The sequence below is a fragment of the Zeus faber genome (assembly GCF_960531495.2).
Source record: "Zeus faber genome assembly, chromosome: 1".
NCBI classification, from domain to species: domain Eukaryota; kingdom Metazoa; phylum Chordata; class Actinopteri; order Zeiformes; family Zeidae; genus Zeus; species Zeus faber.
In genome coordinates, this window is record NC_137193.1 from 31,451,590 (window position 1) to 31,468,336 (window position 16,747).

General features: G+C 43.3%; 1 long non-coding RNA gene across 1 annotated transcript; it reads right to left on the reverse strand.

Moving 5' to 3' along the window:
- Positions 1 to 9,301: 9,301 nt before the first annotated feature.
- On the reverse strand, positions 9,302 to 16,496 carry LOC307229464. The gene is made up of 3 exons (XR_013844132.1): positions 16,129 to 16,496; positions 15,301 to 15,402; positions 9,302 to 9,938 (listed from the first exon to the last, which is right to left on the reverse strand). It is a non-coding gene; the product is annotated as an uncharacterized lncRNA (long non-coding RNA).
- Positions 16,497 to 16,747: the final 251 nt, after the last annotated feature.

A 16,747-nucleotide genomic window follows, 5' to 3' on the forward strand; every position in this document is an offset into this window, starting at 1 on the left:
CAATTTAAGACCTAACCCATGAAATTAACACCTCCAGCTGCCTTTTCTGCTTCCAAGAGTGATTTTACAGAATGGACAGCTTTTTAAACTTTTCAAAGTGAAGGGGTGGAGAGGGGGGCTGAACGTTTTGTTTTTTTCCCCCCAGCGTTCACCTTAAGTGCCATTTCTTCAACGGGCCATGAGAAAGGCAACGAGAGCATGAAAAAAATAAAAGGCCTTTAAAATAAAAAAACATATTGTTCACGGCCGGCCCGGCGCCATGAGGGGGGCCCTAGTTGAAGTTTTATATGCACTATCACAGGGGTTTCCAACCACCGGGCCACGGATCGGTGCTGGGCCGGGGCGTGGGGAATTTGAGAAGGTGGGCGGGATTTTTTTTGTCCGCGAGTCCGGGAGCGCAAATGAGATCCACACGCGAGGATGTTACTGTGGAGGAGTTGCACACCTAACTTAAACAGCCGAGCAAGCATGTTATTTTTGCGAAGCTTTCACAGCACTCGTGCGCAGAATTTATCTCTGCTCGCGCAAGCAATGTTGTAGCGGTGTGAACAATGGACAGATGCAGAAAGATAAATTTGCCTCAGAGTAGATCCATTTCATTCCATTTTCATTCCATTTTTTTAAATCATAGTTAACCTCATTTGTTAATTTGTACACATAATACACAAGCACATGGATAATTCTTATGCAGAATTATGTCATTGGACCTTCCCTTCCGAGGGAACTTGACTAATGTTGAAGAACCCAGCGAGCACTTAGACGTCTAATGCCAAATTGAGTCAGGCCAAACTTGCTGCTCATTTACCCTCGGAATCACCAGGAAGCTTAGACGACTTTTAGCTTGAGTAATTTAATAAAATTTAACGTTTTAAATTTTTTTCCGAAACAACCAAAACAATAATAACAGTGAAACATGGTCGTTGAAAGTACGCTACAACGGCATGCGCTACCTTTCCCATCTACTGTAGGCATGGACCCCACAAAACATTTCAACCTAAAAATGTTCATTGGGTAAGCAATACAATTCTTTCAAAAGTTAGCTGCAATAATGGACACTTGTATCTCAACGTAATTTGAAATTATGAATCAGTGCATAAGGGACCTGGGACCTGAAAACCCCTTTTCCCTTCTCAAAACAGCGATTCAACATCTGGATTCAAACTTCCACAGAGAACAAGTGGCCCTTAATTCCCTAAAGTTGCTCTGATTTCTTTCCAATAATAATGTGCATTCCAATAGGTTCAAAATTGGCGAACAAGTCCAAGCCCGACGCTCTAATGAAGACTATTTTATTCAATCGAGTGTTCTGCCTCTGCCGAGGTTGTCCATACATAAAAGTCACCTTCAGCTCAGGAGAGCTCCGAGAATACAGTTAAAATGCACGGCATAAACAAGTCTATGTTCTGGCACGCTTGTTGTGTTGCTGTGCTTATACAAGACACATGTAAGACCATGAAATGTTAAATGAAATATTATGCGGACCTCTCTGCAGGGGCTTGGCTGTAACAAAGCCTCTGGCATTGAAGTTACCCCGAATCGCTCTACATTCATCGTTGACCACTGGTCTCCTTCTCTCCTCTCCACACAATCGGATGTCACAGAGATAATAGCTACGCTAGGACAAGAATTGTAATAAATTAGGTTTGGTAACTATGGAGACGCGGATGCATCAATCTCTTGCAAAATCAGTGCGTGCATTTCACATGCTCTGGATGTACTTTCAGACCACAGAGCGGTTTTTTTTTCCATGACAATGACATCATTAATGGATCCTCAATGCGGCTGATTGCTTAATTAGGACCAGAGAAAGAGAGTGAGGGTTAAATAAAAAGGTCCATGTCCCTCGCTGGTGTTGTCAATATAGGCCAGTCTTTGGCGCACCAATCAAAGGTTCATCACATGGCACATTAAAAACAGTCCCTCGTGCTCCCCAACGAATGCCAACTGATGGCTCATTATCCTGCCGCTGGAAATTGCAGCCGTCCTGAGCAGAATTTCAATTATGCACTTCTTATAACACTCACTGGATTAAGGATGTTACAAAAGGCCACTCACTGCAATCAGGCCTGACTGATTAGGTTTTCATATGGAGGACGAAAGCTGCGCTCAGAAATACATTGGTCTTTTTGTAGCTCGCAGACTGGCCCTTTTTTGTCTTCCCAACTGGATTTGTATTTGGCTGGTGCTACACTTTGTCACAGGGGTAAATCCCAACCAGAGAGAACAATGCAGCCAGCTTATGGAGTAGCTGCACATTGTGACTGCCTCATGCTGACATGAAGATACTGTCAGACCCAAAGACCAAAAGACTTCCAAAGTCCCTTCCCATTCAGAGTGGCTGTCGCTGGCTTAGACATTTGCAACTTGCAACTTGCTTAGCCAGTGTTAGCCGCCTGCCTCTTCCTCCTACATGGGAAGGGGTTGTGTGTTTCCTTTTCCTGTGTCTTTTCCAGAATTCTACCCCTGGTGATACTCGATTTGATATAAGCAGAAGGTCTTGATCGTTTCCATTTTGTTTCTTTTTTGTCACAGGACACCACTGCTATCCCTTGTGGACAATATTAAATAAAGTGTGATAGTATTTCAAGACACGGCCAATTAAAAATAATGACCATGGATTAATGTTCCTCACCACTGAGGGAACGCCTGCCGCCAGGACAAAGGAGGTATGCCTCCATCACTTTGGTCCCATCTGGACAGCTGAATCACAGATCTCCGGACAGCATGTGGTATATATTTGTAATGTGATTAATTATATTGTAATTTAAATAACTAATTGCATTAAATTGTTAATTTTAAATGTAAGAATGATTTTTCTTTTATGTAACTGTGAGTGTGTGTGTGTGTGTGTGTGTGTGTGTGTTAGAAGTATTTACAGCCGGATACAGACAGCGTTAAAACCCTTCTTCCGACCATAGTTCTTGTTGTCTCATCTATGAGGTTTCATCTTCAGTCGTTAGGGGCATAAAATATTTCAGCTTCTGAAGTTAATAGGGTAACCAGCACACCCAGCAACCCTGGCCCTGCTGACACTGTGGAAGCAGTTTACGACCGCTGCCATCCGAAAATATGACACAAAAATACACCTGACAAACCCAAGGACCCACTGACTGATACCCCACTCTCTGTGTTGATTGTTCTCAGGTAAAACCGAGAGTCATCCATCAATGTTACTGACTTGTTGACCAATTGGGACATAATTTGTAGCCGTCAAATCACAGGTTATGACTTACTGTATATATTGTGGTTTGCAGTTTAATGGTATCTTCAGTGTTGATTATTTTACTTGCCTTTCTGTGCCCTATGTCAGACCTGACATAGGGCACAGGGCTATATGTATATATAGGGCTATATATATACTGTATATACATATATATTAGTGTGTGTGTGTGTGTGTGTGTGTGTGTGTGTGTGTGGGGAGCGGAGTCTAGCCCATCTGCTCCGATCCCACAAAAGAGTTTCTGTAGCACAAATTGCTGAAGAAGTTAATGCTGCTATGATAGAAAGGGGACAGAACACACAGTGCCTCGCAGCTTGCTGTGTATGGGGCTGGTCAGAACTGGACCATAGAGCAATGGAAGAAGGTGGCCTGGTCTGATGAATCACGTTTTCTTCTACATCATGTGGATGGCCGGGGTTAGGGTCCAATCCAATTGAGCATCTGTGGGATGTGTTGGAACAACAAGCTTGATCCATGGGGGCTGCACCTCACAATTTACAGGACTTAAAGGATCTGCTGCAAATGTCTTGGTGCCAGATACCACAGGACACCTTCAGAGGTCTTCTAGCAATGGAAGAAGTTGTCCTGCTCTGATAAATTCCATTTTCTTTTACATCATGTGGATGTCCAGGTGCATGTGCATCATTTACCTGAGAAAGAGATGGCAGCAGGATGCACTGTGGGAAGAAGGCAAGCCGGCGGAAGCAGTATGATGCCGTGGGAAATGTTCTGTTGGGAAACCTTGGGTCCTTGCATTTCATGTGGATGTTACTTTGACCTGTAAAGCCTACCTAAACATTGTTTACACAATAAACATATGTATCAGTCAGAGCTGTTTTGGCGTCACAAGGGGGATCTACACAATATTGTGCAGGTGGTTTTAATGATTTGGCTGATCGGTGTATATACACCGCGTTCCAAATTATTATGCAAATGATTTTCCTAAATAGTCGATGCAAATGACAGTCAGTATAATTTTCAGGTCATCCACCGTTAGGGTTTAATTCAAATGTTGTTGAACAAACCTCCCAATGATAACAGTATTTTTTTCAAAAATACAAAAACTCAAAATGCACTGTTCCAAATTGTTATGCACAACAGAGTTTCAAAACATTTTATAGGTTGTAAAGAACTAAAAATGGTCATTTGTTGAATTTGCAGTATTAGGAGGTCAAATTTACTGAAATCAAAAGCTATTTCAATCAAAAACGTCTTAACAGGCCAAGTTACATGTTAACATAGGACCCTTCTTTGATATCACCTTCACAATTCTTGCATCCATTGAACTTGTGAGTTTTTGAAGAGTTTCTGCTTGAATTTCTTTGCAGGATGTCAGAACAGCCTCCCAGAGCTGCTGTTTTGATGCAAACTGCCTCCCACCCTCACAGATCTTTTGCTTGAGGATGCTCCAAAGGTTCTCAATAGGGTTGAGGTCAGGGGAGTATGGGGGCCACACCATGAGTTTCTCTCCTTTTATGCCCATAGCAGCCAATGACACAGAGGTATTCTTTGCAGCATGAGATGGTGCATTGTCAGGCATGAAGATGATTTTGCTACGGAAGGCACGGTTCTTCTTTTTGTACCATGGAAGAAAGTGGTCAGTCAGGAACTCTATATACTTTGCCGAGGTCATTTTCACACCTCCAGGGACCCTCAAGGGGCCGACCAGCTCTCTCCCCATGATTCTGGCCCAAAACATGACTCCACCACCTCCTTGCTGACGTCGCAGCCTTTTTGGGACATGGTGGCCATCCACCAACCATCCACTACTCCATCCATCTGGACCACCCAGGGTTGCAGGGTACTCATCAGTAAACAAGACTGTTTGAAAATGAGTCTTCATGTATTTCTGGGTCCACTGCAACCGTTTCTGCTTGTGAGCATTGGTTAGGGGTGGCCCAATAGTAGGTTTATGCACAACTGCAAACCTCTGGAGGATCCTACACCTTGATCATACACCAGCAGCTTCAAATACCTGTTTGCTGCTTTGTAATGGCATTTTAGCAGCTGCTCTCTTAATGCCATGAATTTGTTTGGCAGAAACCTTCCTCATTCTGCCTTTATCTGCAAGAACCTGTCTGTGCTCTGAATCAGCCACAAATCTCTTCACAGTACGATGATCACGCTTACATTTTTGTGAAATATCGAATGTTTTTATACCTTGTCCGAGGCATTGCACTATTTGAGGCTTTTTGGCAGCAGAGAGATCCTTTTTCTTTCCCATATTGCTTGAAACCTGTGGCCTGCTTAATAATGTGGAACGTCCTTCTTAAGTAGTTTTCCTTTAATTGGGCTCACCTGGCAAACTTATTATCACAGGTGTCTGAGATTGATTTCAGTGATCCAAAGAGCCCTGAGACACAATACCATCCATGAGTTTAATTGAAAAACAAAAAATTTAATGTTAAGGACACTTAAATCCAATTTGCATAATAATTTGGAATGCGGTGTATAAATGGTATTAAAGGTATCATATTGGCATCAATTGGTGGGGAAATCAAATACCAACTAACTAACAACTAACTAACTGACCAATAATACCAGCTAACCACTGAGCAATACAAAAGTTGAATACGGTCTTATTTCAAAAGGTGATTCGCAATCAATTTAAATCGGCAAAGCACAAATAAAGGGTTTTTATGAAAAAATAAATCTGTGCAAGTATTTCAAAAATGTGTTTTCGGGGAAGAAAATGAACACGGAAAAATGGCGAGTCCGATCCATAAAGCTTGGCTGCTAAGACGAGAAACTGAAACATGTCCAGTCTCTACGGAAGACACATCTTTATATTCTTAAAATGCATTATTTTTCTTCTTAAAAATGCCACTCAGAACCTGGACGTGTCGTTTACAGTTTGCGGTGTTGTGCGGGGACATCGGGCACCGATGGCAGCTGCACCGCAGCGCAGAACTGGAGAGGGAGCGGAGGAACGGGTGGAGAACTTTCCTTCTCCGGAAGCAGAGAGTGTAGGACAGGTTGAAAATGATCACACTGATTTAAGAACTTTGGTTAAGGGTTATTGCGTTTCGGGACGGGGGGCTCTGTCCCGGCTCCGTCAGCAGAGGGAACCGAGTCCGTCTGGAAGCGGCGGGGAGAAGCAAAGCGTTGGACTCTAAAAGCCAGGAAGAAAATGAAACCGATTCAGATTGTTGCCAATAGATTGTTCAAACGATCGCATCTACACTGGACATAACTTACTAACCCTAACCTATTACGTAATGTATCCATAACAGTCTTCTATGTGGGAAGAGACTCCATATGGAACTTTTCGGTAAAGGAGGCCAGTGTGTGAACGACTACCTACTGCGTTTGTCAAATCTTTTTATCCAGCAATGTTACGCATTCCTTTTGGGAATGGGGCTTTAGAGACCAGTTCGAATCAAATTATTAATCGTTGAATCCAGGATTACTCCCCCTTGCCTTTTTATTTCTTTCTCAGACCCACCAGAGGCAGAAGCTGGTTGTACAGTTTTCCTACTGATGCTATCTGTGTTATTAGGCTTATTGCGGCTTAATAAACATATCAGCGGGAGGAATATTCAGCACAATAGCGCTAGCTATCATAGACGCTGCTGAAGGATTTGTTGTTTCTCAGCCTTCAGACTGTGTTAGCTTGTGGATCCATCAGCACAGAAAAAATACAGGGTGGTCGAACTCGAACAGAAAATGGTTCTTTGGGGGGATGCCATAGAAGAACCATTTTCGGCTCCTCAAAGAACCTTTCAGTCAGTTCACTCAGTTGTTCTGCAGGTCCTGAATATACTATTCAACAAACCATGTTTTGATATGACTATTTATCCGGTGTTTCTCTTGGCCTATTCTATATTTTTTTCTTTGTGTTTTTCCTGCAATGCCACGGTTATCTTGTAGCGGTGGAGCATAAAAGTGTCACAAGTGCCACGGACAAAAGCTCTTCCCTCTGACCCTTCGCTGCATCGCCCCTCTTTCGGCACTCATGAATGTGAGACACCTCCTCGGCAGTCGACGCTGCAGACGACATCAACCGAGGAAGGGCGAAGAATAATGCGCAAGACCTCTCCCCCTCCCCCTTTCCAGATGCCGAAAAAAAAAGCCATTTGAAGCCGAGGGTCTTGAAGAGGCGGTTCAAACGGCGGCTGGCCACGGCCTAGTGTTTGCTCTCCTCTGTCGCCATCTTCTCCCCTGCTCTCTCCCAGGACATCAAGGGAGATTTAGCCCAGCTTATCTATAAAGGGCCAGGATGAGCCTCGGCAACTGAGCGAAACAATTACTCGCAGCTGCTCGCTATCTGTCCCACCGTGAGCCATTCCGCTTCAGCGGCTGGCGGCAGGCAAGTTTCAAGTTTTCCAATTGACGATATTTGGGATTTTTGGGTCTTAAGGGTTTCAATACTTGCTTTTGTGTTTTGGGGGGAAAAGGCCCAATTTCGTGATGGTATCAAAACCATTGCTGTCCAATTTCAAACTGGTCCAAACATGGACCTGGAAACATGTCCTTGATGCATCTCGTTGAGAAGACTGTTTTCAGTGCTGCCGCATTCCCTCCTCTGCCTACTTCCCCTGCTGCTCAGGCTCTTTTAAATGAGCAGCAATAGCAGTCCGCAAGTCAATTAAAGATTCCCCTGGACTGGGGGAAACAAGAGCTATTGCCCTCAGTCTCATCAATTTCCCATGCGAGTGGCAGGAGTGGTTTTCTAACTAACCGCTGGGGTTACATCTGATAATCTCTCCCTCCGTCTATGGGTGTGAGAATTCAAAGGTTAATTCCCTTGATCTCAAAAGGGGGATCCTAACAGAGTGACCAGTACCTGTCAAGACACAGGGCCTTTTCTGAGACGTAAAATTCAGCCGCAAACTTGTCGTAGCTGAGCAGCCGCCCCTAGGGTTGCCAGCGTGATGAGGAGCGACAGGCGCCGGTAATATAAAAATAATCTGCTAATCTCCACTGTAATTAAACAGATGGAATGAGGTCTTTACTGCTCCCTTCGAAATAAGCCCAGAAGTTCCCCCCCAAGCCACAGACGCAGAGATACTTAAAAAGAGGAACAAACTGTGGTGTAGTATTGAAAAGGTTCTGTGGGGGCCTCATTGACAATATCTCTCCTTCTGCCCCTGTAAACTATTCCGTTTTAATAGGACATTAAACTGAGTGGGGTTGAATGTTTGAATCCTTAATCCCACTGAAGGGGTCAGGAATTATTGAAACATATATATATTTATTCCAAAATTATGCTTTGGCTCAAGGTTTCATACATTTCCATCCTACTGCAAACCCTTAAACCGTGTGCAAGTTTTTGAAGACATTTGACTGTATATTTTCCTTCCCACAATAAGTCCATACCAAAAATGTACACGGTTTTTCAATTTATTTTGGATCGTCGAGTCTTCTTCGTGTTGTAAATGCAAAATCTTGCATTGCGGCATGGCATGTGGTCGTAAGAACTTATTTGATTGGTCTGAACGATTCTTTTGGGAATAAGAAGCTCTTCTCTTGGTCCAAATCAAGGTATGTTGTTCAGACTGTAAGCAATGCCAGTAGGCTAGCATCTACCTAGGCAGTCTGCCTAGACAGATAACTAACATTAAAATAAGTCCCTGAATTCAAAATTAATAGGCAACAATGAACCACAGAGTCCTTTTTTGATACACTTAGATGAAACATAGCACAATTTCAAGTCAAAATGTCTGCAGGGAATAAGTTCAATGAGTCGTCGTTGACAAATAAACCTCTGAATCTTGAATCTTGAATCTTGCATTAAAGGTTTCTTTCCAAAGTAAAATATAAAAAAATTGTGGCAGCCCTCCAAGAACAATGACTTTGAAATTGGACTTGTCGCTGAAATGGCTAAATAAATGTGAAGAAATGGTGATATTTGTGGAACATGCCAGAATGGGTAATCCTAAGAAACTTTTTGGCAAACACCATTTTTAACGCTATCTTAAAACTTTTAGTGTCCAGTCGTGCATCTAGGGTGTTTGTAGGTGTTCCTGTCCAACAAGAGTAGCTGACTGTCTGGAAATACTCAGGGCATGAAGCAGAATGGGTGCAGACTTGATTTTATTATTACATAAGACAACATAGACGACAGCAGTGCTTGGTGGGTCTTGTGGCCACATTCTCGACGACTCCCTTTTGCTTTCAAAATTCATACTTGCTCTTTTGTTTGTTCAGAACATCGCGGGTTACCTATTAATCCAATGTAGTTACCAAAAGATTTGAGCGACGCTTACGTCTCCCCCAGGGTCGGTGGACAGCAGCACGGCACTAATGCCGTATAGAATCAGGATAAATACATAGGGAGAGAGGGAGGGAGGGCTATAATAATAGCGGATTAACCTATGCTGTTGTTTCAGTGTGAAATAAACAAAAAGGGGGGGAAGAAAAAAAACAAAAAACTCCATTGGATTTGAGGATTTGGTGTTCCCGGCACGACACGTGCATAAGCCGGCTGGCAGGGGCAGAGAGAGAGAGAAGGAGAGGGAGAGAGAGAGAGAGAGAAAAGAGGGAGCGATATGAAAACAGTAGAAAACAGAATCTTACGATCTAAATCTGAAAACCGGCTGATAAAAAAATTGGTCAGGGGAGCGGGAGAGGGAGGAAAAAAAAGAGAAAAAGAAACACGCCTGGCGAGCCCTTCAGTACCCTGCCACTTAAAATGAAGCCTTTGAACCTCTTTTGTGGTGCGGAGGGGGATGAATACTCCATCAACGGCGGCGGCGGCGGCGTCCGTGGAAACAAGCTGCCAAGCGGTGGATTCCAGATAAACATATAAGAGAGAGAGAGACAGAGAGAAAGAGTGAGTTGGGGGGGACGGGGGGGGCGTCAACAGGCCGCATTCAGAGACAGACAATGGCGCTCTGATCAGAACAATGATTACGTGAGCCCCCCTCTTCCGCTTCCATCCGAACCCCCTCCCTCCATCCCCTTCCCCACCATCTCTCCATTCCTATCATTTTAATTAATTCTGTGATATTTCCAAAGTCTGGCGCTGTATAGACCCCTAATGAGAACTCTCATCAGGAGCCAGGCAATTTGAGGGCTGCGGCGGCTGCCGGAAAGATGCGTTGCTCTCCCTCACTCTCCCCCTTCTTCCATTCCCAATTACTCTCCTTTTTTTTGTCTCCATTCGCTCTCCCTCTCTGGTTATATCCATACCTGTTGTAAGGCGACCGCTATTCCGCCGTCCAGTTTTTTTGTTTTTGTTTTTTTCAAGGCATGCGCTGTGCTCTTTTTTCTTTCCCTTCCCTTTCCCTTCTTTCCATTTTTTCCTTTTTTTAGGTCAGTTTTTTTTTTTTTTTTACTGTTGTGTACTGATAGCCATCTCATTGACTTTAATCAGCCATCCATCAATGTGACAGCGTTCTAAGAATAAAAAGGTTTTCGGGCGCTAGTTAATTAATCTGCCTGCTCTTGTCTGCCGGCACTGCTCAATCATGGGGTAAATAAAGGCAGTCAAGAATGTAATTGTTTGTTTTCTGCGCAGAGTTTGGAAAGACAAAACGAAAAAGAAAAGAAAAAAGCCTCTTTACTCATTAGGCGTGAGCGGTGAAAAGTTGCCCTTTCGCGTTCTGCGTTCACCAGAGGTATCTGGTAAAAGCAAATGATGCGAGCGGTTGAAATAAATATCACCTCTGATGGGTTTTGCATTTGGCAGCCGTGTTTATGTGTAAGCAGAGTTACAAGTGTAGCCGCAACTTACTTCATTTTCCTTTTCTCGAAAGACAACATTCATGTTACACATTATTTTCATTTTCTCAAATTAGAATTTCATTTCAATTTTGAGGAGCTGGATATTCAACACTAATCCAGCATAGGGATCGCTGTGAGAATGCAAGAGACCAGACGCCAACAAACAGGGTTGTTTTTAAAGATCGTAATTTGTAGGTTAACATACAGTAAGTTAGTTCATCCCTTTTGGGAATACACAACGGCTGCAACACGCACTATAGCACTATTGAGGACTGTCTATATTTTGTCCTATTCTAATATCTAAAGTGAAACACATTTTTTATCAAGTGATGGCAAGTATAAAGTAACGTGTAATGGGTAATGTTAGCTGAATCTGATTTTATATAATATGAAAAAATGTTACGTCATTTTAAGCCTTGTTTAGACTGTGGTTTGATGAAAAAAAAAGTCTATATATATATATATATATATATATATATATATATATATATGAAAGAAAAAAAAAACCAAATACAAATATACAAATACATATTTCATTATTATTATGATAATTATATACAGGTATGTATATTTATATATAGATTATTCACCGATCAGCCACAACATTTAAACCACTGACAGGTGAAGTGAATAAAATTGCTCATCTCATTACAATGGCACCTGTCAAGGGGTGGTATATATTAGGCAGCAAGTGAACAGTCAGTTCTTGACGTTGATGTGATAGAAGCAGGAAAAATGGGTAAGCATAAGGATCAGAGCGACTTTGACAAGGGCCAAATTGTCCACTGGGTGGACAATGCAATGGTCAGTACCTACCAAAAGTGGTAGGTACAAGAGGAAGGACAACCAGTGAACTGGCGACAGGGTCATAGGCGCCGATGGGCTCATTGATGTGCGTGGGGAGTGAAGTCCAGCCCGTCTGGTCTGAACCCACAGAAGAGCTACTGCAGCACAAATTGCTGAAAAAGATAATGCTGCTATGATAGAAAGGTGTCAGAACACACAGTGCATCAGCTTCCTGCGTTATGGGGCTGCGTAGCTGCAGAGCGGTCAGATTGGCCATGCTGACCCCTGTCCACTGCCAAAGGCGCCTAAAATGGGCATGTGAGCATCAGAACTAGACCATGGAGAAATGGAAGAAGGTGGCCTGGTCTGATGAATCACGTTTTCTTCTACATCATGTGGATGGCTGGGTTTAGGGTCCAATCGGATGGAGCATATGTGGGATGTGCTGGAACAACAAGCTCAAGGAGAAAGAAGAAGAAAGAAGAAGAAACAGTCTTTATTTGTTTTTGTTATTTTGCTTGTCCTTCCTCCGGGGGCACAGCCAGGAGCAGTGGGCAGCATACGTGGACGCGCCCGGGGACCAGATGATAAGTGTCCATCGCTGGTCAGACGATGATGGGTGCATGTTTTTTGGGGGGGTCCTTACTGACGTGAGGTGGAGGAAACCCCATGTGAACACGGGGAGAACATGCAAACTCCACACAGAAAGGCTCCTGTTTTTTTGGAAGATAACCCGCCAGAGCACGGTGCCAACAGCGCCCCAGGCGGGAATCGAACCCAGGACCTTCTTGCTGTGAGGCAGCAAGGGGGCCCCATCTCGTAACTTACAGGACTTAAAGGATCTGCTGCTAACGTCTTGGTGCCAGATACCACAGGACACCTGCAGAGGTCTTGTGGAGTCCACGCCTCAACGAGTCAGAGCTGTTTTGGCGGCACAAGGGGGAGCTACAGAATATTAGTGGTTATTAGTGGGGGTTTTAATGTTGTGGCTAGTTGGTGTATATTATATTATTATTATTATTGTTATTATTATTATTATTATTATTATTATTATTATTATTATTATTATTATTATTATAATACCATAACACTGAAAACATTTATTGATTATTTAACACTAACATTTCTATGCTACGAATGCAGAGCCAAATCCAAAAAGGACTTTAAACCTCCCAGATGAGCTGTTTGGATTCCACGCCCTATTCCAACAGCTGCTGTGTACAGTAGGCACCTCTCGAGATATTGTGCGACAGATGTGCAAATATTTTCAAGTTCAGAGCCAGCCCTTTTGTCGCACCACTCTGCTATCTGCAAAGAGTGAATGCACACATGCACGCACGCACGCACGCACGCACACACATGCATACACACACACACACACACACACACACACACACACACTGATGCACTTCACCCGCTCTAGAGAGATCTAAACATCTACATGAGACCAGAAACATGTTTTGAATAAGATGCATGTGTAAGTGGCTCAAATATAAAATATTTGCAAGGTTTATTTTCTTCTCTTTCAAATGAGCGGGGAAAGAATACAAAACAATAATCTCGCCCTTTCGTTGAGAAATGTTCGCTCTCAGCCTGACCTTTCCGCAAATAAATTCCAGCTTTCTATTCAAAAAAGTTGTTGAGGCATTATACTGTATAACATTCAATTAATTGCTGTTTTCTGGGTTAAGTAATTAAAACAGTTCCACCGACTGGCTATTTGGCTTTGCCTTAGCTCAGGGTTAGTGGTACTTTAATTAAAGTTCAAAACAAGATAAGGCCTTTAAATGTGTTTCCCTGCCGTCGGCACCCCTCACACACATTTGATTCCCATATTCCACACGAAATGAGTTTGTCTGGATAACTTCTAAATTAGGTGCCTAACCAGTGTTTCGCAACCAATTCTCCTCGGTAATTCAAATTATCTTTGCCGACTATTCTGTGACTAATGACATTTAGAAAAAGCAAGGAAAAAACTGACAACCACTTTTTCCGTGCTTAGGCGCAGTTGTCCACTTTCTGTAGTACGAAAATAACGTTAATAAGGAAGGATCTATACTGTCTTTCATTGCTCTGCAGGCCGTGCCCCTGCCACATACAGACCCACAGCCCCCCAAACAAGTCAGGAAATTGAAAGAAAGAGATGGAATTGGCCACGAAGCAGACGGCGGTTGAGCTGCCTGCAGTAATTACACCGAGTGCTATTCTAATGACTGCGTCTCGCTTTATGGACAGTTAAGAATACCCAAGCTCACTAATGTGGCTCTCCAAGCTCCATCAGCCTTGTTCCCAGCCACTGGTCATATTCAAGCAGACAGACAATAGAAGTCTATTGGCCAACTACTCAAAGACAGAACAGCAGCATCAACAACAGCAACACTTTCAAAGGGAGGAATATAATCTGCCTTTAGGGTCAGTTGTAAGAAAGGCCTCCAGCAGCGTAGCTGAGCAGATTTAAAGCAGATATTAGATGTATCATGATATTATGCATAGGATTTGAATTGGTTCAAGGTGCCATAATGTAACGTGATATTAAAGGATGCGACCCAATATTGTAAACCAATGTGGGACCACTGATAAACAAATCCCATTCTCGCTGACATTACCATTTGATTGTCTCAGTAACGGCAGAAAGTGAGCATAGCGACCATTGAGACATGGCCTCGCTCAATGGACTTGCAGTCGAAATGGCTGAACGAATGTGAGGAAATGGTTATATTTCTGGAACGTGCCACCATTTCAACTCTATCTTCAAACTTTAAGGGCTAAAATTCAGTTATGCGTCTAAAATCAAAGGTGTTTGTAGGTGTTCCTGTCCAACAGGTCTAGTTGACTGTCTGGACATACTAATGGCATTGAGCAGAATGGGTGCAGACATTCATTTATTGATTTTAACTAAAATTAACATACTATTACTACTATGAAGATCTACGGGCCAAAAGGATAGTGACTTAAACTTCCTTTATATTCTTGACACTTTATAGAGAGCAACGAAGCCATGCTATTGCTATGATTCGCTTTCCCTCTATTTGGGGAACTAGATGATGGAATGGATGAATGATGACTGAAAACAAAAACATTTTCTTGCGAATAACAGCAGGGGTTCTGCACATGGTAATTAATGGACCTCCAAACCCACTTTGGTCTTGGGCTTGGACTCATACTCTCCAAAGCTTTAGCCTCTGACCGGTCTTGCACCCAATATACTTTGTTCTTTATCTTGACTCGGACTCACTTTTGGTGCTTTTGACTGCAATGCTACCTTCAAACGATCCGCTCTTTAGTGCTTTAATCATGGTGAAACCCTTTCCAAATGTAAGACTGGACTATAAAAAGCCCCGTAAATTAAATGTCAATGACCTCCGTTGGCAAACTGGCACATTGAAAGAGACTCGCGGGGCTGTTAAAGTTACACCCTTACTATAACCACAGTCATTCAAGGTCAGAGTTGTACCTCTAAAAAAAAAAAAAAAAAAAAAAAAAAAAGACACATGGATTTTCCACCGGGCGTGATAAGCCTGGGAGAATGGCACACATATATTTCAGATGCTTCCCGACGATAAGGCCCCGTCACTACGGCAGCCCGGAGGAAGTGATTAAACCACTTTGTCTTCACTCATACCTACCTCGTCCAATCCTCTGATTCCTATCTGCGCCGCGCTGCTGTTTGCCCAGACAGTGCAGAATGCAGTGATCTCTCTCTCTTGCTCTCTCTCTCTCTCTCGCGTCTGGGTGTTTATTCAAAACAATAAGCAAATCAATGCCAAGATTATGTTTGGAAAGAGAAGGGGAGAGGAAAGACTGAGAATGAGTTATGGCCCTAAGTTATGAAACGACAAGAGTCCCCCCCCCCCCCCATTGTTCTATTGATGATGAAGCCCTGCTATATTTATTTTGGCATTTTGGCTTCAAAATTCTCTTACTCAATCGGAAGTACCATTGACACCACTACTTTTTTCATTGTACCTCGTTGCAAATTAAAGATGGAATTATTGCTCAAGTATGAGCACTATAACTTTGTGTATGAGCTGCTTTTAAAAAGACCATGAATGACTGTCTAGTAAGTTAGTCATATATGGATATTTGATGACATGATACAGTATATGATATATTTTAAGTAGCCAATGCAATACTGATACTAAGCGTGAAATATCCACACTTTGACTAGTACTGTAATGCACTGTCAATTTAGAAAGTACGGGAAGAAACATTGTTATTTGGCCACAATCTGTTGCTTAATCTCATAGCTACCGGCCTGCAAGGCCGCAACCTGCTAGCCACCTGTCTGCTAACTTTGGGCCTGCTAGCCGCCAGAATGTTTCCCAGCCTGAACCTCTCCTTAGGGCACCCCGGACTGCTCGCCCCCTGCCTGCGGAATCGGGGTTTGTGAGCCTGGACTACCATCCTAATCTTAGCCTTGTCCCCAATCCTTAACCGGCTAGCCCGCTACTCACCTGTCCTGCGCCTTCCACTGAAGACCCCAAGCAGTCCCCTTTCTGGGGATCGCACCTCCTTTTCCCCAGGGTCCCTCAGAAAAAGATCCTCCAGGAGAAAGCGTGGTCTCATCTCTCGCCTCAAGGATCCCCGAGGCCGCCGGCTTTCTCCCCGGCCCAGCACTCCCGAGTCTCGGCTGCCCAGCACTCATGTCTGTCTCCAGCCCCTGATCTGCAGCTGCCGCCCGTTTCCCTGGCTACACCTGTTTCTGTGCTGTGCAGTCATGATTTTGCCCTGTGTTTGCTATAGTTTATTCTATTCCTTGTTGATACCCTTCTCTCCCTAGTGTACAGTATGTAGTCTTGTGTTCTGTCTGTCTGTCCGTATGTCTCAATCTCTCTCTCTCTCAAGCTGCCTCTCTCTGTCTCCTCCAGGTCCTGTGTTCCCTTGCTTGTCCTGCAGATGTCCTAAAATAGATAGATTTTTTACTTAAATATAAATTCCCTGCGTGTTCTGTTGCCTGTATGCACTGCAATGTTTTGAGTTTCTTTAGTTTTAGATACCTTTGTTCGAGCATTTACTGACGGAGTCTCTGTGTCCTGCATTTGCATGCACCAGACAGCCTCGTAACAAAACAAT